This window comes from Mesocricetus auratus, unplaced genomic scaffold (assembly GCF_017639785.1).
Source record: "Mesocricetus auratus isolate SY011 unplaced genomic scaffold, BCM_Maur_2.0 Super-Scaffold_100023, whole genome shotgun sequence".
NCBI classification, from domain to species: Eukaryota; Metazoa; Chordata; class Mammalia; order Rodentia; family Cricetidae; genus Mesocricetus; species Mesocricetus auratus.
In genome coordinates, this window is record NW_024429204.1 from 26,369,106 (window position 1) to 26,394,591 (window position 25,486).

At 43.6% G+C, this 25,486-nt stretch overlaps 2 long non-coding RNA genes across 4 annotated transcripts in view; both read left to right on the plus strand.

Moving 5' to 3' along the window:
* Positions 1-25,486, plus strand: part of LOC106021829 — a 139,553-nt gene that overhangs the window by 6,743 nt on the left and 107,324 nt on the right. The gene's annotated exons all lie outside the window — the stretch shown is intronic.
* On the plus strand, positions 147-23,554 carry LOC121133615. The gene is made up of 2 exons (XR_005870513.1): positions 147-664; positions 22,114-23,554. It is a non-coding gene; the product is annotated as an uncharacterized LOC121133615 (long non-coding RNA).

Here is a 25,486-nt window from a genome sequence, read left to right on the forward strand (position 1 = left end):
GTTCTGACAGGATACACCCTCAGCTGCAACCACTAAGAGCACCACCTGTGCACACTCACTGTGTTCTTTTTTAAAAGGGCCCTCCTCCTATCCTCTGTCTTTCTCTTTTTGGTTCCTTTCTTTCTCTCCTCTCTCTGCCCACCCTATCTCTTCTGCTGTTCCTGTCTCCAGAGACCTGTCTCCCTCCTCCCCTCTCCTGTTTTTCCATTTCCTTTCCCCTAATAAGAAATCCCTTTCCGCGAGCTCTGTCACATGGTGTCTTTCTCTCTTGCATCGCTTTTTGAATTACAATAGTTAATAATCTGGGCGAACTCCAATCACCCTTATAACAACCTGATGGAAAATAGAGACCAAAGGTCATAAAGCAGCCTGTATTGTGATGCACGAGGTAGAAATAAGGTGAGCAAAGAGAGTAACATCTCAACTGAGGGCACAGGTGGGTCTAAACATCTCCCCACACAGTGCTCCAAGGCCTGTATGTCCTTGTGTCCACAGGACCTTAATCCAATGGCTGGCATCGGATAGGAGCTGGAGAGATACTTGCAGCATTGATGCAGATGTGCACAGAACATCTGCCTTGTGATAGGCTCCATGCTGAGCGTGGAGCTTCAGACATGACAGAGGCATATGTTGGCCCCTGAGGACAGTCTTACGGTAATGAAAGGTACACAAACAATAGCCACAGCACAGCAGTGCTATTAATAGTAGGGCTTGGGATCATAGCTGAGGTAGCAGTTCTGTTTGCCTGGGGAAAGTTTGCACAGGAGGTAATATGTGAACCTAGTCCTGAGTTGTGAAGGACTTCACTAGACAAAGAGGGGAATAAGACCCATGGTGGTGAAAAAACAAAACAAAACAAAACAGCATTCACATAGTAGGCAGTATCCTAGGATCAACTAGTAAAAGAGTCTTTGTCCTGGATATATGCTAGCTTTCTAGCAGTACTGGGATATTTATACTCATAAGTAAAGCAGGGCCATCAATATACTAATGTGTGTGAAAAGTGGTTTCCAATAGCGGTAATAAGGGGTACAGAGTCTGTAGACAGTAACAAAAAAATCAAGGTTCTTATGTCATCAGATGTACTGATAGTGATAAAATATGTCCCTTGTGTCCCCTCATCCCTGTCTCTATCCCTAGCAGACTATTCTTCTTTCTCTTTTTAAAAGTAAGGTTGAACCAGGATCTTATACCTGGGCAAAACCTGGGTCAGCTGGTGGGAGAGGAGCAGACTAAAAAGAAGGGACACCACTGAATTAACTGTGAGGTGTCTTACACTGTCACCATTTATATCATGAAGATGTGTTTCATAACTCTTCCTCTAGTGCTTTGATTTTCATCATCATCTTGGCAACCATGGTAGGATCAGTCAATGGTGGCTTTGTTTTGCTGCAGAAACAGCCAACTTCCAAATCTTATCAGCATATCACAGTCAAGGTTTTCTTTTCATCTTGTTTGTACTGCATATTCTTGGCTGCTTGGCAAAAGAGGCTCCTTCACATTTTTTGAGTAAGGGATGCTTCTCCATGGTGAGAGTGCTACTTTATGGTAATTCCTTTTTTTTTCAGATTTTTTAAAATTTAAATTAGAAACAAGCTTGTTTTACATGTCAAATCCAGATCCCTCTCCCTTCCCTCTTCCCCTACCCCTCCACTAACCCTCTATCCCATCCCCCTTTCTGTTCCCCAGAGAGGGTGAGGCCTTCTATGGGGGAATCTTCAAAGTCTGTCATATCATTTGGAGAGGGGCCTAGGCCCTCCCCAGTGTGTCCAGGCTGAGAGAGTATCTCTCTATGTGGAATGGGCTCCCAAAGTCCATTCATATACTAGGGATAAATACTAATCTACTACCAGAGGCCCCATAGATTGCCCAGGCCTCCTAATTAACACCCACTATCAGGGGTTCTGGGTCGGTCCTATGCTGGTTTCCCAGCTATCAGTCTGGGGTCCATGAGCTCCCACTTGTTCAGGTCAGCTGTTTCTTGGGTTTCACCAACTTGGTCTTGACCCCTTTGTCCATCACTTCTCCCTCTCTGCAACTGGATTCCAGGAGTTCAGCTCAGTGTTTAACTTGGGTGTTAGCTACTGGATGAAGGCTCTAGGATGGCGTATAAGGGAGTCATCAATCTCATCACTGGGGAAGGACATTTAAGGTAGCCTTTCCACTATTGCTTAGATTGTTAGTTGGTATTATCCTTGTAGATCTCTGAACATTTCCCTAGTTCCATATTTCTCTTTAAACCTATAGTGGCTCCCTCTATTATGGTGTGTCTTTTCTTGCTCTCCTCTATTTTTCCCCTGATTCAATCTTCCTGCTCCCTCATTTCCTCCTCTCCCCTCCTCTTCTCCCCTTCTCTTTCTCCTCACTCCCTCTCCCCTCCCCCTTTCCCTTTCTCCTTCTCTGGGGGACATGTATGTCTCTCTTAGGGTCCTCCTTCATTCCTAGCTTCTCTGGCTGTATGGATTGTAAGCTGGTACTCCTTTACTCTGGGTCTAAAAACAATATATGAGTGAGTGCATACCATATTTGTCTTTTTGTGACTGGGTTACCTCACTCAGGATGGTTTCTTCTAGTTCCATCCATTTGCCTGTGAATTTCAGCATTCCATTGTTTTTTTTTTTTTTGGCTGAGTAGTACTCCATTGTGTAAATGTACCACATTTTCTCCATTCTTCAGTTGAGGAGCATCTAGATTGCTTCCAGGTTCGGGCTATTACAAATAATGCTGCTATGAACACATTTGTACACATGTCCTTGTTGTATGAGTGTGCATCTTTTAGGTATATGCCTAAGAGTGGAATTGCTGGATCTTGTGGTAGACTGATTCCCATTTTCCTGAGGAATCTCCATACTGATTTCCAAAGTGGCTGTACAAGTCGGCACTCCCACCAGCAATGGAGGAACATTCCCCTTTCTACACATCCTCTCCAGCATAAACTGTCATTAGTGTTTTTGATTTTAGACATTCTGACAGGAGTAAGATTGTATCTCAGAGTTGTTTTGATTTGCATTTCCCTGATAGACAAAGATGTTGAGCACTTTCTTAAGTTTCTATCAGCCATTTTAGATTCCTCTATTGAGAATTCTATATTTAGTACTGTACCCCACTTTTTAATTAGATTATTTGGTGATTTGGTGACTAGTTTCTTGAGTTCTTTGTAAATTTTGGAGATCAGCCCTCTGTCAAATGTGGGGTTGTCTAATATCTTTTCCCATTCTGTGGGCTGCCTTTTTGTCTTGTTGACTATGTCCATTGCCTTACAAAAGCTTCTCAGTTTCAGGAGGTCCCATTTATTAATTGTCGATCTCAGTGTCTGTGCTGCTGGTATTATTTTCAGGAAGTGGTCTCCTGTACCAATTCGTTCAAGGGTACTTCCTACTTTCTCTTCTAAGAGGTTCAGTGTTGCTGTATTTATGTTGAAGTCTTTGATCCCTTTGGACTTAAGTTTTGTGCATGGCAATAGATAAAAATCTATCTACATGCCAGCATCCAGTTATGCCAACACCATTTGTTGAACATGCTTTTTTCCCATTGCATAATTTTAGCTTCTTTGTCAAAAATCAGGTGTTTGTAGGTGTGTGGATTAATATCAGAGTTTTCAATTAGATCTCATTGGTCTACCTGTCTATTTTTGTGCCAATACCAAGCTGTTTTCAGGACTATAGCTCTATAGTAGAGCTTGAAGTCAGGGATAGTGATGCCTCTGGACATTGCTTTGTTGAACAGGGTTGTTTTGACAATTCTGGTTCTTTTGTCTTTTCATATAAAGTTGAGAATTGTTCTTTCAAGATTTGTAAAGAATTGTGCTGGTATTTTGATGGGGATTGCATTGAATCTGTAGATTGCTTTTGGCAAGATTGCCATTTTTACTATGTTGATCCTACCTATCCAAGAACATGAGAGATCTTTTCATTTTCTGGTTTCTCCTTTGATTTCTTTCTTTAAAGACTCAAAGTTCTTGCTGTACAGGTCTTTCACTTGTTTGGTTAGCATTACCCCCAAGATATTTTATGTTCTTTGTGACTATTATAAGGGGTGATATTTCTCTAATTTCTTTCTCATCCCATTTATCTTCTCTTTAGTAGGGCTACTGATTTTTTTTTGAGTTAATCTTGTATCCTGCCACTTTGTAGGAGGTCCCTGGTAGAGTTTTTCAGGTCACTTATGTAAACTATCATATCATTTGCAAATAGTGAAAGTTTTACTTGTTCCTTTCCAATTTGTATCTCCTTGATCTCCCTTTTTTGTCTTATTGCTGTAGCTGGAACCTCAAGCACAATTTTGAAGAGATATGGAGAGAGTGGGCAGCCTTGTCTTGTTCCTGATTTTAGAGGAATGGCGTTGAGTTTCTCTCCATTTAGTTTGATGTTGGAGGTACTTTTATTGTTCAGTTATGTTCTTGTTATCCCTGATCTTGGAGAGATTTATCATGAAGTGGTGTTGGATTTTGTTAAAGGCTTTTTCAGCATCTAGTGAGATGATCATGTGGATTTTCTTTCTTAGTTTGTTTATATGGTGGATTATATTAATAGATTTTCGTACGTTGAACCATCCCTGCATCTTTGGAATAAAGCCTACTTGATAATGGTGGATGATTTCTCTGATGGTTTCTCTGATGATTTCTCTGATGATGATTTCCCTGATGGTTTCTCTTGGATTCGATGTGCCAGTATTTTATTGAATATTTTTGCATCAATGCTCATGAGGGATAATGGTTTGTAGTTCTCTTTCTTAGTTGTGTCTTTGTGTGAGTTGGGTACAAAGTCAATTGTAGTGTCGTAAAAAGACCTTGGCAATGAACCTTCTGCTTCTCTTGTATAGAACAATTTGAGAAGTATTGGTATTAGCTCTTCTTGAATTTCTGTAGAATTCTGCACTGAAACCATCTTGCCCTGGGCTTTTTGTTGTTGTTGTTGTTTGAAGACTTTTGGTGACTGCTTTCTTTTCATTAGGGGTTATAGTTCTGTTTAAATTGCTTATCTGTTCTTGATTTAATTCTGGTAAGTGATACCTATCCAGAAAATTGTCCGTTTCTTTTAAATTTCTGGATTTTTTTGGAGTACAGTCATTTTAAAAATATGACTTGAAGATTCTCTGTACTTCCTCAGTATCTGTTGTTATGGCCCCTTTTCATGTCTGATTTTGTTAATTAGCATGCTCTCTATCTTTTGATTAGTTTCGATAAAGGTTTGTATATCTTATTGATTTTCTCAAAGAACCAACTCTTCGTTGCATTTATTCTTTGTATTGTTTTCTTTGTTTCTACTTTGTTGATTTCAGCCCTCAATTTGATTATTTCCTTCCATCTACTTCTCTAGGATGAGTTTGCTTCTTTTTGATCTAGAGTTTTCAGTTGTGCTGTTAATTCTCTAGTGTGACTATTTCCAGTTTCTTCATGCGGGCACTTAGTGCTATGAACTTTACTCTTAGCACTGCTTTAAAAGTGTCCCATAAGTTTGGATATGTTGTGTCTTCATTCTCATTGATTTCTAGGAAGTCTTTAATTTCTTCCTCAATCCAGGAATGGTGCAATTGCATGCTGTTCAATTTCTATGAGTTTGTAGGGTTTCTGCTATTTGTATTGTTGTTGAATTCTAACTTTAAATCATGTTGGTATGATAAGATACGGGGGGTTATTCCAATTTTTTTGAACCTGTTGAGGTCTGCTATGTTGCCAAGTATGTGGTTGATTTTAGAGAATGTTCCATGTGGTGCTGAGAAGAAGGTATATTCTTTTGTGTTTGAATGGAATGTTCTATAGGTCTGTTAAACCCAATTGGGCTATAACTTTTGTTATTTCCTTTGTTTCTTTGTTAAGTTTCTGTCTGGCAGTCCTGTCTCTTGGTGAGAGTGGGGTGTTGAAGTCTCCCACTGTAACTGTGTGAGCTCTTATTGTGATTTTTAAGTTTAAAATTTTTTCTTTTATGAATGTGGGTGCCTTTGTATTTGGGCCATACATTTTCAGAATTGAGACTTCATCCTGATGCATTTTTTCCTGTGATGAATATGAAATGACCTTCTTCATCTCTTTTGATTGATTTTAGCTTGAAGTCTAATTTGTTAGATATTGGCATAGCTACACCAGTTTGTTTCTTGAGTCCATTTGTTTCAAAATCTTATCCCAACCATTTATTCTGAGATAACGTCTGTTTTTGATGTTGAGGTATGTTTCTTGTATGCAGCAGAAATATGGATTCTGTCTTTGTATCCATTCTGTTAGCCTGTGTCTTTTTGTGGGCAAGTTAAGGCCATTAGTATTAAGTTCCTGTTTGTTTTGGATTTGGTGGTGGTGGTGGTATTGTGTGTGGATTTATCCCACTTTTTCTTTTGGCTTTTGGTAAACCGGCATTATCTATTGCCTATGTTTTTGTGTGTGTGTGTGTAGTTAACTTCCTTAGGTTGGACATTTTACTTCCAGTACTTTCTGTAGGGCTGTATTAGTGGATATGTATTATTTAAACCTGGGTTTGTCATGGAATATCTTTTTTTCACCATTTATTGGGATTGAAAGCTTTGCTGGGTATAGTAGTCTGGACTGCCATTCATGGTCTCTTAGTGTTTGTAGAATATCTATCCAGGACCTTCTGGCTTTCAGATTTTCCATGGAGAGGTCAGGTGTAATTCTGATAGGCTTGCCTTTCTATGTTACTTGGCCTTTTTCTTTAGTTGCTCTTACTTTTCTTTCTTTATTCTGTATGTTTGGTGTTTTGATTATTAAGTGACAAGGGTACATTTTTTTTGTTTTGGTTTTTCGAGACAGAGTTTCTCTGTATTGTTTTGGAGGCTGTTGGTCCAGCCTGGCCTTGAACTCAGAGATCCACCTGCCTCTGCCTCCCGAGTGCTGGGATTAAAGGCGTGCGCCACCACCGCCTGGCTTGTGCCACCACCACCCGGCGACAAGGGTACATTTTTGAGGTCCACTCTATTTGGTTTTCTGTAGGCTTCTTGTATTTTCATTGGCTTGTCTTTCTTTAGGGTGGGAAAGTTTTCTTTATGATTTTGTTGAATATGTTTTCTGCACCTTTGAGTTGGGTTTCTTTACCTTCTTCTATACCTATTATTCTTAGGTTTGGCCATTTCACGGTTTCCCATTTTTCCTGGATATTTTGTGTTAGGGATTTGTTGGACTTAAGATTTTCTTTGGCCGGGCGGTGGTGGCGCAGGCCTTTAATACCAGCACTTGGGAGGCAGAGGCAGGCGGATCTCTGTGAGTTCGAGGCTAGGCTGGACGGACAGCCTCCAAAACAATACAGAGAAACCCTATCTCATAAAACCAAAAAAAAAAAACCCCAAAAACAAAAGATTTTCTTTGGTCGATTAATCTATTTCTCTTAGTATATCTTCACTGCCTGAGATTCTCTCTTCCATCTCTTATATTCTATTGGTTATGCTTGCATCTGTAGTTCCTGATCATTTACCCATCTTTTCTAATTGCAGCATTCCCTCAGACTGTGTTTCTTTTATTGTTTCTACTTCAACTTTCATACCTTGCACTGTTTGAATTGTTTCTTGCAAGTTTATATTTTGGTTTATATTTTCTTCCATTTCTTTAAAGGATTTTCTCCTTCCCTCTCTTAGGGTCTCTTTCATCTTCATGAAGTTGTTTTTAAGATCCTTCTCTTCTGATTCATCTCTTTGGAGATATTCAGGTCTTGCTGGTGTAGAGTCCCTAGACTCTGGTGGTGTCCTATTGGTTTCTCTGTTGTTGAATGTGTTGTCTTTATTGCTTTCTTTCCATCCCCTCTTCCAGTAGGTGCAGGTGAAGTCTGTTCCTCTCTTCGTGGGTATGGATCCATGATTCTCTTCTGGTGGGTGCAAGCAGGTCCAATACTCTGATGGGTATCACGGTGGGTGCAGGCGGATCTGAGACACTCCCTTTCCTGGTGGATGGTGGCTGGACTAGCACGGCAATGTCAGCAGACTCCCAGTTGCTTGGTCCACTGGGGGCAGGTCAACCTGCGTGCAGTCTCCAGGCCAGGAGATTCCAGAGTGGGCAAGTGGAAGTCGGGCTTGAGACAGGAGCCCAAGCTTACCTCTCCCTTGAGTCTCTATGGTGATTCTATAGCGAAGGTAGGTGCTGCTCTATGGTGAGGGGGCTTCCCCATGACTCTCGTTACCACATGAACATAATAGTTGAACAGTATTGTTTCTGAGGAACATACCTGGGGCTTGTAGAGAAGGAGCAATTGATCCCCTGTTCCTACAACTTTCTGGCCAGAGTTTTGCTTAGATCCTAAGCTTTCTGTCTTGTTCACTCTACTCACTGGCCACCAATTTTGGAACTGAAAACAAAAGTATAAGACCAAGTATTAGTGGAAATTGTGCAAGTAGATATATAACAAATAATAAATGTGCATAAGATGCTTGGGAATGTGATGAGATTCTATTGGAGAAAGATGGTTCTAGAGGCAGAGTGAACAGAATCAGGAAGTAGAGGAACTGAAGGCCAAGGAGTCCAATATGGAGGTCCCAGCACAAGGCTGGGAAGAAGTCATAAAGGAGAAGGACATAGTAACAAGGACTCTGTGGGAAGGATGGGTTTCTGGATGGTTAGCAGTTGCAACTATATGAATTGGTTGCTAAAAGAAAGCGAGATGTTGAGAGTAGTTACCTGGATTCTAGATGGAGGATGCCATCAATGTTGCCTTGAGTGAAACTCAACATTAATGTACAATGTGTCTATTGCTCGATGCTGCTCCTGCTGGTTGTAGGTTTTAATTTGTGTCTGTTTTTCCTTTTCCTTTTCCTGGAATATATCTGACATTTGTTGTCATTTTATGTAGTTTTTGCATCAGGCTTGAAACCTTCTTCTTTAGACTAAAAGGGGAATTGTAGTGGCATCTCGCCTTGCTAGTGAATCTGTGTTAGTGGCCACATCCCTCAGGTGTGTATGTGACTGGAAGGTCTCTCTCTCTCTTTCTCTCTGTCTCTTTCTCTTCCTTCCCTCCCTTCCCTCCCTCCCTCCCTCCCTCTCTTCCTCTCCCTCTCTCTTGGGTTGCAGATCAGATTGGAAGGGCAGAGGCTGCATCTTCTAGAGCAGGATCGCCATGGTGGTTCTTTGTTATCTGTGTAAGTTGTTCCCCAATAAGACACCCATTTATCATTTGTCTTGGGTCTAGTGAACTCATTACTACCCCGCCTTCACATCCCTAAGATGGAATTTGGGAAGGTTTTGAGTCACTGCCTCCAGTGACCAATGGGGTCTTACCTGAAGTCAACTCATAAGTACAAGTAGTCAGAACACAGGCTATGTGAGGACACATCCCTGTCCCCAAGTACTCATCAAACTGGCCTGGCCAGTTTGTAGCACAGGGTTGTTGACTTTAGAAGAACTCAGATGTGTGCTACATTGAAACAAGGCCTTAATTTCCTCAGCAAGGGGAAAGGGCCCCACCATCCAGCATTGACACCGGTCTCTTAGTTCCGAACCCACAGGGCAGTAATCTAACTCTGAAAACGAATGAAGGAAAGGAGAGAAAACCGACTTTCTGTCTAGTGGGGGATGCTTGTTCCCACCTGGCTTCTGTACAGGTGTGTGGATGGAGGGAGGCTCTGAGCTCTCCACAACCCAGCAACTGCTCTTCATAGACATAGCTGCCCACCCACCCTGCTGTTCTTTGACCATCCTCTCTTCCCAGACAAGCACGTCTCCCCAAAGATCCGCATCTGCTTGGGAAGGAAGGAGGCTTTAAAGTGGGGAAGTGATTTGCAGTAGCTATTTTTGCCTGCGCCTTTGTGTGGCTGCCATGTGAAAGCATAAGTCCATTAACAATTCGTTCTCAGTCTAGAGACCTTCAAGTTTTCCTTTCAAACCTCCGGAGTGCTGCTGCTCTGGCTGGAGGAACAGCAGTGTCTGGCCAGGCACAGCTGGGCCCAAATCATGGGGTCACCATCAGGTGACGGGGAAGGATGCATGGGCGGCTGGGGCAGCCTGGAGAATGTCAGCCCTAGTTGTCAGCTCAGCTACAGTTCTGCCCTAGGGTCAGTCTTGGCAAGTGATTGCACCATTGCAAAGGAGGACTTCTCAGGATTGGTGCTGTCCCCTGGAGCTCAGAGACTGCTGGAGTACTGCTGGCATCCCAGCTGTGTGTGTGTGTGTGTGTGTGTGTGTTTCTCTTTGTGTGTCTGTGTGTATCTTTCTGCGTGTTTGTGTGTGTATTTGTGTCTTTCTCTGTGTTTGTGTGTGTATATATATATGTCTTTCTCTGTGTGTCTTTCTGAGTATGTGTGTATGTGTGTTTGTATGCCTGTGTTTGTGTGTGTCTCTGTGTGTGTGTTTGTGTCTTTCTGTGTGTCTGTGTGTCTATGTCTTTCTCTGTGTGTGTCTTTCTGAGTGTGTGTATGTCTGTGTTTGTGTGTGTCTGTGTGTGTTTTGTGTCTTTCTGTGTGACTGTGTGTCTATGTGTCTTTCTCTGTGTGTGTGTGTGTGTGTGTGTGTATGTGTGTGTGGTTGAGTAGGTGCGTGTAGGGCTGAGCTCACGCTTGCAGAAAGATGCTGTGGCACAAATGATAACAGAACCAAAGAGGCCACGCACCAGCTCAGCAGCCTCACTTGCCCCGTGCAAGCCAGAGACTGGAAGGTTTACTCTGTGCCAAGTCCTAGGCACACAGGGTTCGGATGCTGCTCAGGCTGGAGAGCTATGGGGGCTGGAAAGCTAACATCTGACGGCTATCCATTGCCTCAGGTGCATCATACATTATCCAGATCCATCCTTTCACAGCAGCCCTAGTACATGTTAAGACATCGAACTAGGAGGTTTAATTCATACTGATCTTCATCTTCCTGAACTAACCTGGGAGGGAGCCATGCAAGGTTCTCACCTACAGACAGGTAAACTGAGCCTCATGAGAAACCATCAACTAGCTGTCTGACCCTGAAATTCATATCCTCAGCTTCCGTGGTTGGTGGCTTCTCAAATGAGGTCAGTGATGCCTTCTATAAGGTCAAAGGTCAGTATTGTCCAGTCTAAGCTTACTTTTACGATAGTGTCGTGTACTTGCGTGGCAGGGATACTGGCCCATGGCATTTTTGTTTGCATGGTGCTTGTTTGCATGGTTAGTTTGAACCGTCGTCATGACACAATCACCTAAGCAGAGATGCTCAGTGAGGGGTTGCCTAGACCAGGTGGTTTGCCTGTGACGGAGTTGTGTGTTGTGTTTATTGTTGTTGTTGCTTGTTTGTTTTGCTTTGTTTTTAAATTGGGTTAATAGAGGTGGAAGAGTCAGTCCACATTGGGCAGTATCATACCCTACTTTGGGTCATGGACCATGGTAGAGAAAAGAAAAAAAGTGAGTTGAGTAAATGAGAATAAGTGAATTCCTTCTTCTCTGCTCTTGACTTTGTGTGAGTACTACTTCAAAATTATTTATTATACCAAAGTTATTATGACTTCCCTACTATGGTGACTTGCAACCTAGAACTGCAATTTAAGACACCTCCTAACCCAAGTTGCTTGTTGCCGAGGTATTTCATCTCAGCAACAGAAATGAAGACAGAACAGCTTTGTGACTGAAAGGTGGCTTTAGGTTTAATTCGACCCAGACCCTCAGTCTTAGGAGCTGGGAGCCTCTTGGACTCAGATCATGGGGTCTTTGTCCTACCCACAGGGCTAAAGCTCTCCTTTCCCCCTTCTCTTTGGTCCATGTATTCTAAAAGAAAATGAAAACCAGGCTCCTGTCAGAGTTACAACAGCTGGGGCTGCTATCTGATCAATCTCTTTTGGTATCTACAGAGGTTTCTGGAACAGTACAGCTATTAAATATAAATAGTCACTGTACAGAATGTGTCTCTCAGCTTCCTGGGAAACAAAGATGACTCTCTTTTTCTGCCCCAGACTCCATTCGTCTGAGATCTCAACGAGACACTGTATATACTAAGTGGCAAGCGTTCTCACTACTAATTTTCTGAGTGACCCGAGGCTGGGGAGGTCAGCAGTGACGCCCCTAACTGGCACAGAGAAGGACCGCTGGAAGAACCCCGGTGTCCTGGGCAGAAATCACCTCCTCATCTTGTGGGTGGCAGGGGGGTAGTTGGCAGAGGCGGGGCTTGGAGCCAAGCTCAAAACCCACCCAGTCTTAGCCGCTCTAACCACGGCTGTGGTCTCCCTGCTAAATTGCTACAATGTGTGCTCCTTGGCACCAGCCCTGAAGACCACCCAGGCATAGAGGCAAATGAAAAAAGCAGACCCCGGCCTCAGCCAGTGCTTCTTGTTGGCTGCCAGCATGCCCTGTGGTCTCCTGCCTGGGGTGGGAGGGGGAGGGGTGGTGTCCCTTCTTAGGTGTGCTTCCAATAACTAGAGGAGGAGGAATTGCAGGCATATGTAAATGGCCACTCCTATATACCTACATATTAAGGGCCCAGTGGTTCCCTGGTTCCTAGCAGCACAGGTGGCTTTCTGCAAATCGGAGGAGAGAAAGAAGGATCTCAAGAAGTTTAGCCTGTGCAGGGAGCTTGTGCTTCTAATAGTATCATCTTGAAACCCTTCTGCAAAGAGATTTCTGCCCTAATCCACTCCTTTTTTTTCTTTCTAAATTCTAACCTGTGTGTTTTGGTGGCGCTTTGGGTTTCCTTGAGCTGCTGTGCCTCAGACAAGCTTCGGTGGGTACCTCACGTTGGTCCCCAGCAGTTTCTGTGTGCAGCTTAGCTGTTCCATACTCTCTGCTCACCCGTCACCTCCTGAGAGCTGCCCTGGCCTCTTACATTTGGTAGTAAGTGAAGCAGTGCATTTAGAACGAGAGAGTGCACTGCCGAACACCAATTAAGCAATCAGTAATTGGTTTTTTTGTTTTGTTTTGTTTTTTGTTTTCTGTGGGGGGTCGTGGGTTTATACTTTTCTCCTCAGCAAAATATCACCTGACCAGGCTCCTTAAGGATTATTGCTTTCTGAGAGTATGGCTTTGTAACTATGGCTCCTAGGGCAAATTAAGGTATTATTTATTCATTAACCCAACATGTATTTTTGAGCATCAGTTAGAGACGTGTGATCTATGTAGGGGTGGGGAAGATAAGTGATCAGGAAACCCTTGGGCCATTACTCTAGGTTCAAGAAAAGGAGAGTAGACATGGAAAGTGGGTACTGTAGCCCCAGGGAGACTGGCTTGGCTTCGCAGAGCAAGCATACAGAGTGGATAGTATGTATTGAGTTCTGATCCTGTGCCAGGTACTAAGAGTCTTTCAGGTAAATAGGAGAGGAGGGGTGTAGGCAGAGGATGGGAGGGCGCAGGGATTGAAATGGGCACACTTAGGAAGACTCTATGGTTGCCATTAGATTATTAACAACAGGGCATTGCTATAGGATTGTGAGAGTGCTCCCGTAATGGTAGCAGTACCTCAGAGGGCCCTAAGCAATGTGGCAATACTTCTTGGTTTGGAGGGATGATTTAAAAACATAGAAACACCTTTTTTTCTTCCACTGTCACCACGATGGAGTAAATATTATAAGGCATGTAATACCCAGGGTTCAGGGATGTTAAATGTCTTACCTCCCACAGACAATCCCACCAATAGAAAAATTAGGTAGATGGCCATCTTTGGTTCCCATTATGGAGTCCCTCCCTGAAAGGAGATGCTTTCCTTTTGCTGTGACAAAGCACCTGGCTCAAGGTTTGAGAGGGTTCAGTCCACAATGATGAAAAACCATGGAGGCCTGTGGACTTTGTCCGTGGCTGTCAGAACACGTGGCAGCTACTTGGTCACACCACAGGAACCATACAACCTAAGCTATAACTGGAACCTGGCAGTAGCGCACAAGGGCCACCACTCATCAACAGCCCAGCTAGGCCCTACCTTGTAAAGGTACAACAACCCCCTCCCAAAACAGCATCACGAGTTGGGGATCAAATATTAAAATACATACGTCTGTGAGGGATATTTCACATTCAAATTATAGCATTTCTTCCTGGGTCCTATAGGCCCATGGCCATCTCGGTACAAAAGGCATCCACTCTAACTTTTTAAGTCCCTGTAGTTTAGTTGTTCAATACCATTTAAAACCCCAAAGACTCGAGGTGATCACCTTTGACAAAGAGCCCTTTTGAAGCCTAAAAACAAGTTACAGTTTGCAAATGCAGAACACAGAGTAAAAATTCCCAACTGAAGTGGAGGAATGGAAATACAGGAAGGGGAGACTGGATCAGAATGAGGCCAAAACCTGGCAGGGAGAACGCCACACCCTGTAGCTTGATGTTCAGCATCTGTGGCCATTGATGCAGCCATCCGGGCTCCAGCAGGCTTGGGAGCCCTGCCGTGGGTCTGGCGCTTGCAGCGCCCCTCTCTTGGACTGGTTCCGGTTGGTGCCAGTGCGCATCGCCCCTCTCTTGGACTGGTTCCGACTGGTGCCAGTGCGCATCGCCCCTCTCTTGGACTGGTTCCGGTTGGTGCCAGCGCGCATCGCCCCTCTCTTAGACTGGTTCCGACTGGTGCCAGCGCGCATCACCCCTCTCTTGGACTGGTTCCGGTTGGTGTGAGCGTGCATCGCCTCTCTCTTGGACTGGTTCCGACTGGTGCCAGCTGTCTTTCTTAATAGATGCCTCATGTTCTCATGTCCTGGTAGCTCTTGTAGCCTGGGCTTTCACTGCAAGTCGGGCTTTGCCATCTGAGCTTCACACATTGCCAACTTAGGAACTCCATGGAGAGAATCCGAGCCTTACATACTGCCTGCCTTCAGCAGCTCTTTGGACCCCTCTATGACCTTTTATCTCTAATGTCATGCACACCTGTAATAGTCGTCCTATGCGGGTGATGCCTGCTTCACCTGCCGGTTAGAGATAGCCGGGTCCTCTTGGACCACGGCTGCAGTACCCTTTGACTAAAATTCTTGCCTTCCACCAGTCCAGGCAGGATTATTACTCTTCTGCTCTTCCTGTAGGACAAGACTGCGGCTTGGCCATCATCCCTTGTATCCCTTCTAGGCTTCAGTGGAAGACAAGACAATTCAGGACCCGAGAACGGACCTCATAATCAGCCCCGCTACTCACTGGCTGTGTGGCATTGCGTTCATTTAATCTTTTTGATTAAATTTCTCCATTGTAACACATTAATTATGTGTACGATGGGAAGAATTAACCATGCTAATTTATATTTAGAGCACAGAGAACAACACCTGTGCGTGGATTATTGGTATTTATTTGCTATAGGCACTTTTTCAAAGCAATGATTTAAGTATATAAATTAAACAGAGATTATGAAAGAAACCAATGCTGTTAAAAATGAATCAAACACTTCACTTACAAAATGAAGAAGGATGCATTTTGTTGAGTATTAAATAGTTAGATCTAGTGGCAAGCCCAATAAGGGTTGACATTTCAAAGCTCCAAGAAACTCAAACACCATTCTGAGATTCTACAACAGAACTTCCATAAGTCATACTCCTGTGATGAGGCCGTAAGTGGAAACTCCACGAATTCCACTGTGGACTTCCGCTTCTCTGTGGGGTGTAGGAAGATGTAAATTTGTCATGTCTTAGTTTTAAAAAAGCAAATATGTGTGTGTATGTGTATAAAACATTATAGGTGTATGCACACACATTTAAAAGATGGGTATTTTACTTTATGGCTTAGATGATATGACTATAAGGATAATTTTCAAGTCAGAGACGATTGGAGGCATACATTTCCTGGTGTCGCTGCCAAACCCAGCGAGTGAGTTCAACGGGCCTGAGCCCCTGTTGTGGTTTGTACATAAGCTGTGACTGAGAAATGATGACATTGCTTTCAGTTTCCCAAATTAGACTTCTCTGATAGTCTTCATGAGGCAAGCCATTCCCTCTCTGGGGATGGGTTTGACTTTTTTAAAAAATAGGCATAATTTATTCTGAACGCCTTCTTATGAATCAGATAGGCAATCAAACTTCAAAGTACCATTGTTTTTTGTTTGTTTTTGTTTATTTGTTTTGTTTTTTTCTTTTGGCTCCCAAAATGAAATGGAGGGCTGTCTGTGAGGCTCAAATACCAATTTTCACACTTGATTTATAAGCCAACTATGAAGGCAGTTTCCCAGAAACATTCCAAATGTGTCTTGAGCCAAAATTGCCCCGTCAGAATGAGCTGTGGCTTGTCGAAAGACAAGGATGGAGTTTTTAAGGGACCATTCCAGAGAGGTTAGGTGGCACATTTCTTTATGAGACCCTGTACAGCTTTTTGCAGTAATAACAGAAACCTGGCATTGGTAGAGGATTTAAAGGTGCTGTGGATTTTTGCTCTTATTACTTGGACCTCACAGTAATATTATACAATATTAGGAGAGAACATGGCTGGCACCCTTTCACAGAAGAAGGGGTGGGACATAGGGGCACTTGATGCTTTGATCCGGGGTATGGAGCTGGGAGAGAGCAGAGCCCCCCTCCACACACACCTGTATGGTCAGGAAGACAGACTAATCATCCGACTGCATGTGTGAGGGACCTAGAGATTGCTCAAGCCCTCTTGAAGGTGAAGAGAGGCGATGTGCCTATGTCCTGGGAGTCTACCCACTTCACACACTTATTGCATCCAAGAGGTGTAATGGTGGAGGGTAGCGAGCATTCTTCCCGCCAGCCTGGTCCCAGTGCCATGCCAACCCCAAATAACACACAGAGGCTCTATTAGTTACAATGATGCCAGCCAATGTCCAGGGCTTCTCATTGGCTATTTCTGTCTTAAGTATTAACCCACGACTACTAATATATATTTCTATAAGGACTTATCTTTCCGAGGACGCCAGCCTCATGTGTCCTCTCCCCCTGGGATCACATGTCTACTCCCCACTCTTGACTACATTTCCCAGAATCCTCCTCAACTTCTAGTCCCACTTATCTTGCTTGCCTATTGGCCAACAGTGCTTTATTTATCAACCAATCAGACAAGCATATACACAGAAGGATTTCCCCCATCCGTGGAGTGGGTAGGAATGTAGATTATGAGCTCAGTGGCATGTATGTTCAACCCACTGGCATTTGTGACTTTCACATATCCCCTGCATTCTCTATGCTTTCATTTCCTTCTCTATAGAAGAAGAATGACGCCAGAGAGTGCTGTGACCAATGAATAAACATAACACATTAACCCTGTCACCATGGTGACCAAATAGGGAGGAAGGATTTATTTGGGCTCATAGTTTGAAGCGTTACCGTTCATCCCAGTGGAGAAGCCGTAGCGGTGTGAGCATTTTGTTGCTTGTTCACACCTCAGTGGTCAGAAAGCAGACAGAAGCGTATAGACACTGTGCCTGATTTCTCATTTTTACTCTTTACCTCACCTGGGGTGTCAGTTCCTAGACAGCTCTGCTTATATTCAAGATGGAGTTTCTGTCCTCAGTTCATCCTTGCTGGAAGTGCCCTCACACACAGGTCCAAAGGTGTGTCTCCTGACTGAAAAATAGCCACTACCTGTATGTAAAGCCTATGTTTGATTTACAACAAGGACTTGGAGCCTACTATTATTTCAGTTGGAAATCCTTAACAATCATGTAACACCAGCGATGCCATCCCTCTGTATTATAGAGGGGAAAACTGAGGTGAAGTATTTTACCTCAAATTCCCCATTAGACTTAGAACCATATCATTGTATGTGACAATTTATCATGTGTAATATATGACTTGACTAATGTGCTACCTTAAATCATGCTCACTATTTGGCAAGTGGCCCAATAGATTCATGTTAAATGGTTTGTAGATCTATGTAGAAAAAAACCCTTCCTTTTTCTTTAATGCGGTCTCCACAAAATATATCTGGAAGTCACAGCAGCTGATCTTTACCTGTCACCAAAGAGTCTCCATCCCTAAAGAATCACAAACTAAAATGGATTCTTTAAATACGACTCACTTCACAAGAGTCTAAGCAATGAGGTTTTAGAAACAAAGGTACATCCTTTGAATTTGTGTTTCCTTCACAATTAAATGTGAAGTTGATTGACTTGAGGCTTAAGATCCCCCAGCAGAGGTCAGGCCTCATGACTTCCATCTCGGTGTGTTAGGCTTCTGGAATTTACGCTTGCTGTTATTGATGACAGTGTTGTCATTCTTCCCAGTGTGGTTCATTCCCAGGAAGTCATGGTTGTAACAGGAACACCCAAGCGACTGACAATATAACCTCTGCTGTGCAGATATGTCAACTCAGCCCACACAGAGCTGCCGTCTCTCAGATCCTTCCATCACCTGGCAGCTCAGAGTATTCAACCATGGCCACCGACAGTAGAAAGTTAAACAAATAGAAAAATCAATAGTTTGTCAAAACCGATGAAAAGTCAGTACAGTGAAAAGATGAGTGGAGGAGAAAGCAATGTCTTGAAAGTGAGGAATAGTCAGAGTTGGTAAAACATCCCATTTTGTTTAGCTACTAAATATTTCTTAGGAACCCCAAACTAACCATCTGGTTGAAAATTCCAGGGTTCTGTATATTGGCAATCACAGAAGGCCCTCCCCTTTTGTAAATTAGCAAAAATGCCCACCACCTTTCTTTTCTTCTCTTCTCTTCCTTGCCTTGACTTCCCTATGAACGGGGTGTAGTTTTTTTCCTTTGTTGAATTTGGTCTTTGCCAATATAGCTAGTTTTGGTCAGTGGTATAGTTGCCTGTGGCTGTTGGCAGTTTTAGGCTGAGGTCTTAAAACACAGTTCATAGCCATTCTTTGACTTCCGTTGTCACCAGGAGTGTTAGGGGGATGCCTTCCTTCCTCCATTCTGGGTCTTGGAATTGAGGACAGAAAGGGAAAATCTGACTGTAAGCAGAGGTTTAGTGTGGGGACACCAGACCTTGAGCAGAAACCCACTTCCCCTTCGGCCTGGGAGCAGGCATCTATGTAATGTTTACTGAAAACAATTCAGTGCTTTAAAGCTTGATAGGGCTCAGATAAGGGCTGGCTCACTGAAATACCATCCCTTTCACACCTCCTACTGCTAGATGCCTCTTCCTGTCCCTGCCCCCTGTGGTGTCTCCCCGATTCTGGGGCCGGAGATTAAACCACCAGCCAGGAGGGTGAGAAGTGGAAGGAATGGTATGTAAATGGATGGCAAAAGTCCTTAAAAAGGGAAGCTCTTTTTTCTTGGAGAGATTTCTCCAGAGATTTCGCCAGAGACTTCTCCTGAGATTTCTTCTGAGAGCTCTCTCCTAAGCTGACTTGGGAAGATAAAGTTTTCTTAAAGCATCCGACCGGTCTCTGTGTCATCTATCCCGACCACCTCGCTACATTCTCGGATGCAGGCCGCACAGCAGGTGCGACAGTTTAGGGTCCAGCTTGGCCCTATTGATATGAAAGTATGGGATAAACATTTTTAGATGAGTTATTGAAAATTGGGGATCATTTGATGTTTAGTATAATGACAAAACTCACCACTACCAGAAGAAAAGCCCAACCCATATACAGCCTGTGCTAACTGATGGAAAGAGATATATAGGATAATATAACAAGTTTGCTTTAAGTTAGGGAGTCAAATGACAGTGTCTTTATCTAACTGTATATCCAATCATACATCTAGAGGCTCCCATCTAGCCACCTATCCATCCATCCCCCATCCATCCATCCATCCGTCCCCCATCCATCCATCCATCCATCCATCCATCATCCATCTATCCATCCATCCATCCCCCATCCATCCATCCATCCATCCCCATCCATCCATCCATCCATCCATCCATCCATCCATCCATCCATCCATCCACTAATCTGTCTACTTTTCACCCTTTCCTAACTCTGCCTCTCTCTATATGTTGATTTTCTTTCTCTGGAGGTATTGTTAAAATGTTTAGGTGTATCCAGTAAGGAGACACAGACTGTGACTCAACCATCCCACGTGGAGTTTATTGGTGGACGGGGAGGGAAAGGGGGGTGAGAGGTAACCAACCCATGCAGAGCAGAGAGAGAGAGAGAGATGAGAGAGAGACAGAGAAAAAGACAGAGTAAGATGAGAGTAAGAGTGTAAGAGGGAAAGAGAGTAAGAGCAAGAGAGCATAAACGGGCAGGGGTCAGTCCTTTAAAGGGGTCCTTTGCACCTGTGTGGTTCTCACGGAACTCTGGGCTGGCCAGAGTGTTGCCTGAGTGCATCCTGCCAGGTAACAGGGCAGGCCAGTGTAATGCCTGAACCTTTCAGGAGGCAAGTCTCTTCTGTGCCTTTGCTACTGTGTAATTTATAGAATATTATTTCGGAAAAGGCTCTGGGAAAAGCAATGCCCAAGGGCTAATAGACTCGAGAAAGAATGCTTCCATATTTCAAGTTTAGAAACTCTCTTGTCATTTTAGGTTTGCAAGCAAGTAAACAAACAAATGAAACCAAAAAACCATGAGAAGTATTTTCTAGTTGAAAACAAGTTACTGTGACTTGTTGGTGCTGCCTTTCCTAAGATAATATGACCACCCAAAGTTTCTTGATGTGAATTTGAGGGGATTGTGCTACAGGGCACATAGGGCATCTAGTCTCGGTTTGGGTTATTCTACGAGGTTATATCTACTTCCTCTTCTTGAACTTTGCGTCTCCAATCACGAAGGGAGGGGGTCAATTTCTTGGCCTTTACGACTCCACAGGGCTCTACAATCTGTAATTCCGGTAGTCCACCATATGCTGTGGAGAGAAAGGTGGTGTGACTAGACAAGGAATGATTAGGTGCTGGCTATGAGGTTACTGTATAGAGCATCTGAGGTTCAACACATTCAGAGTAACGAGGATGGTGGCACCCGCAGTAGTGACTGGTTTGCTCAGCTTGCTTAGGGACCTATGGTCTAGCCCAGGGTCCCAGGCACACTCTACAGCCCGGCTCCTTCCGTTACCTCGTTCTTTTCTTTCTCCACTGTCCTTCAAGCCTCTTGCTTTCCACCCTCTTCACCCCAGGCTTTGTGTGCAGCCTCTGCAGCATACTTTGGTAATTATTCTTAGTATCATTCAGCTCAGCTGCTGGGTCTGGGAGGCGAGTCTGCTTCAAATCCTCCCTTAGTCAGGATGCTTTTCATGGCTGGGAACAAAACCCTGACTCAAGCTGGCTTAAACAAAAGAGAATTCATTATTTTGCAAATCAGGAATTCCAGGGGCCAGGGCAGATCTGAATGTGGTTGAATCAGCCATTCAACAATAGCATTCCATGGCAGTTTCTCCCCACCCTTTCCCCAAGTCCCCCTTCTCTGCCATCATTATTTGGCATCTTAGGCAGGTGTCAAGATAGGGCCAGTAGCTCCAAGTATTCCATCCAAAAATGACAAAATCTGGAGAATGAAGGGACGCATTTCTTTCTGCGATTCTTTTCTAGGAACAATGGTATCCACGCAGCTCTCCATTCCACCACCTACCTAGAAGACCTCTCTCATGTTTCATGGGTCAGAATTAGGGCCTGACCATTCCTCAACCCATCAGCTATAGAGAGAATAGGATCATCCTAAAACCAGCCACTCCAACCCTGGTGCTGGTGATGAAGACACCTACTATGTGATATGTCAGAGGCAATGTTAATTCCACTGGTAGGGAATAAGCCCATCACCACAATATAAAGCCAAATTTAAAGCAATTTTTAATTAAATACTAGCCAGATTGATGGACTCTGGCCAGGTCAATCTCTCTGGGTTCCTAGAAAATGTTCACAAATCATGGTTTTCAGGGGTTTAAAAAGGCAAACCCCATAATTATCCACATTTTCCATCAGGTCCAACCGGGGACAAACATACACCCTGACATATTTCCTGTCTATGTAATTTCCACCTACATCCAATCAGGGGCGAGCTTACATCCTGATGTATTTCTTGCCCATGTACCTCCTGCCTTCATGTGACCAAGCACATCTGGTACAGATGGGCCAAACAAATATAAGGCAAACAGGATTTTTTTTTGTTAACTGCAAACAGAACTCTTAACCTGCAAGGTGTATTTTTCCTGTTGTGGTCTCATAGGAGAACAAAACCTGGGTTGTGTTAGGAAGGAAGAAAAGAAAGAAGGAAGCAAGAATGGAAGGAAGTAAGGATGGATAGATAGATGGATAGATAGATAGATAGATGATAGATAGATGAGAGACAATAGTAAGGTATTAAGAGTAGAAAAGGGTGAAGGATAGGGCCTCGGAGTAATCTGGCTTCATTAAACTTCCTAACTGCAAAAATGAGCTCAGTGCTAACCCCTGAGCCATCTCCTCAGCCCCCAAAGTGTTATGCTCTTATATTCCAGACAGATGAAGCTTTGGCTGGGCTGCCATCCAACCCACTCAAGCCCCCAGCTGGAAGCAGGTGACAGAGCAAGCAAGCAGGGCTGCATGCCATCCTACCAGCGCTCTGGAGAACATGCACAGCTTCTGACCTCTTGGCAGCTGAGGATCTTTACCTGCCTATCACCATACATGGTCATCCATTTGTTCTTCGTTCATAGACACAAACTTCTCTGTTCCTGCTGTGCACATTCAGGTGCTACGTCTTGGTTACTTTTCTATTGCTAATATACCGTGGCCAAGGTAACTTAAAGCATAGTTACAGAGGTTGGAATCCGCGGTCATTATGGCAGGGGGTATGGCAGCAGGCAGAAGGCATGGTTGAGAGCTCACATCTTGTGACAACCATGAGGCAAAGAGAGCTAACTGGAATGGTGCCGGTTTCCAAAGCCTCAAAATCCACTCCTAGTGACATGCCTCCTCCAATAAGGTCACACCTCCTAATTCCTCTCATGCAAGTTCTGCCCACTGGGAATCAATCATGTAAACACACTTGCCTAAGAGGACCATTCCCATTCAACCCACCACACTCTGGGACCTATGAGATCATGCCACTTGTTCAGCAGCTATTAGGAAGCAATCCATTGCTTACGTTTAAATTTTTTCATTCCTTTATTTGACACAGCTTTTATTCCTTCTGCTGTAGTTACCAAAACACTTTTTTTTTGAGCCAATAATAACTCAAAAATAAGACATGTTTTCATCTACCAGGGGACGGAGGAGCTTCTTGCTTCCCCTCACTTTCTAATGCGATAGCTCAGATTCCGTGGAGGTCAGAGGAAGGTTTCAGATAGGCATTTTCAGGAGTGGATGATGGGAGATGTCATTCTGTAAATCTGTCTCTCTTATTGGTTGTTGAATAAAGCACTGTTGACTGATAGGTTAACAATGCAGGTGAAACTAGGGATCTAGGAGGATTCTGGGAATTGCAGTGAAGAGGCTGGTCACCATGTGACTCCCAGGAGGAAAGGACATGCCAGGCATGTGTCCTAGTAAAGATAAGTTCTTGTGAAATATATATGAGTAATTATGGGTTAATAATCAAGTCAGACCTAGCCGATAAGAAACCAAGCAAACAGCCAAGAGCTTCATAATTAATATGGCGACTTGTGTGTTATTTGGAGGTTCAGACAGCTTGGCGGGGCCAAGGCAGCTGGCCGGAAGTATACATGATACAAGTGGAGCTATGAAGCTGTTCTAGGAGACAGCTTTTACCCTTAGAGTCCAAAACTGTCAGCCAGCGACCCTTTGAGAGGACATATGACCCCTGCAGCACACCCTTGAACCTTAGCTTTTCGTCCTTGGTGATCAGGAGGAAGAAAGCCATGATGCATTGCTTTTCTTTTTCTGTGTGTCATACTTTATAATGAGTGCTTCCAAATAAATGATCCCTTTCAATCTTCAGATTCTGTCATCACACCCAAGCACACCTCTGAGATTGGTGGGGTTGGGAGCCAGAGACTAATGGAGACACCAAACCAGGTTTAGACGTGTGATTCTGAAAACCAGATTGCTAAACTGTGATCACAGCAGTTCCCATGTCTATACTCAGTCCATCCTCTGCCCACGGTGACCTGTCTCCGGCATCCACTTGAGACTTGCCAGTATGGCCTTAGCCTGTCACTGCTAGAACAAACCTGAATCTGAACACTTTATAATGCTTTAAAGAAATGGTTACAATTTTAATGTAAAGTGTCATCTGTAGGCTCATAGGTTGAGGGATCAGCTGCCAGCTGTATTACCTCTTGGATTCCAAATTCCATCTCGTACAATGATATGTAAAGAATGGTCGCAGAGGTATCAGAGAGGTGGTTGGGTTTAAAGAGGCTTCACCGGAGGTGTGGAGAAGGACAGTTGATGCAGATACAAAGAGAGTCACTGAAGATGGTTAGATAAAATGTGGGGAAAACCATCAATAGATGTTGAAGGGTCAGAGATTAAGTCAAGTGCAGGTGAAGCATAGGGGCCCAACTGGACCCCTATGAACTCTAAGGATAACTCTAGTATTCCCTCTTAAGCATCAACCAATCAGATAACCCAATCTAAAAATGGGGTGCAGATCCAAACAGAGAATTCTCAGCAGAAGAATCTCAAATGGCTGAAAATCACTTAAATAAATGTTCCACATTCTTAGCCATAAGGGAAATGCAAATAAAAATGACTATGAGATTCCATTTTACACCAGTTAGAATGGCTAAGATCAACAACACAAGTGATAGCTCAATGTTGGTGAGGATGTGGAGCAAAGGGAACACTCCTCCATTGCTGGTGGAAATCACTGTGGAAATCAGGATGGTGGTTTCTCAGAAAACTGGAAATTGATCTGCCTCAAGACCCAGCCACACCACTCTTGGGCATATACCCAAAGGATGCTCAGTCATACCACAAGGACACTTGCTCAACTATGTTCTGACTTGAAATCGTCAGAAACTGGAAATAGCCTAAATGCCCCTCAGCTGAAGAATGGATGAAGAAAATGTGGGGCAGCTCTTAAAACAAATGACATCATGAAATTTGCAGGTAAATGAATGCAACTAAAAAAATCATCCTCAGTGGGGTAATCCAGACCCAGAAAGATAAACACAGTATGTACTCACTCATAAGTGGATATTAGCTGTAAAGTAAAAGACAATCATGCTACGATTCACAGATGCAGAGAGGCTAAGAAACAAGGAGGGCTTTAGGGGTGATGCAAGGATCTGTCTGGGGAGGGCAAATAGAATAGATTCGGAGGAACTGGGGTCTGAGGGATCCTGGTGGGGATGGGAGGGAGAAAATACTGGAAGAAATGACTGGAGCATCTCAATTTGGAGGGATTGGGACACCAACCCAGCAACAAAACCATTGGCCTACTATTTGTCCTGCCTGCAGAATGTTCTTGGGACCAAAGCCCAGCAGAATCTTCATCAAAGAGACCAGAGAGACTTCTATTCAGAGTATGTAGATATTTCCTACTGCCCTCTAATCTGTTCAGCCCCAGAGACAGATGTTTGGTTTTTTTTCTCCTCTCTCTTCCATTTATTTCTCATTGGCAAGGACAGTAATAGATGAACATGGTGAAATATTATTAAGATTTACTTGATTTTAAAATTGTGTGTGTGTGTGTGTGTGTGTGTGTGTGTGTGTGTGTGTGTGTGTGCACCCATGCACGTGTGGTTGGGGGGAGTCTGAGCAAATGTAATTGCAGGTGACTGTGGAGTCCAGAAGAAGGCGCCAGGTTCGTATGGAGCTGGAGTTAAAGCAGTTAGGAGTCACTTAACATGTGCACATATCTAAAGAAAATTATGACTCCATCCCCTTAGAATCCCTTTGTGGTGATATTTTGTTTATGATCTA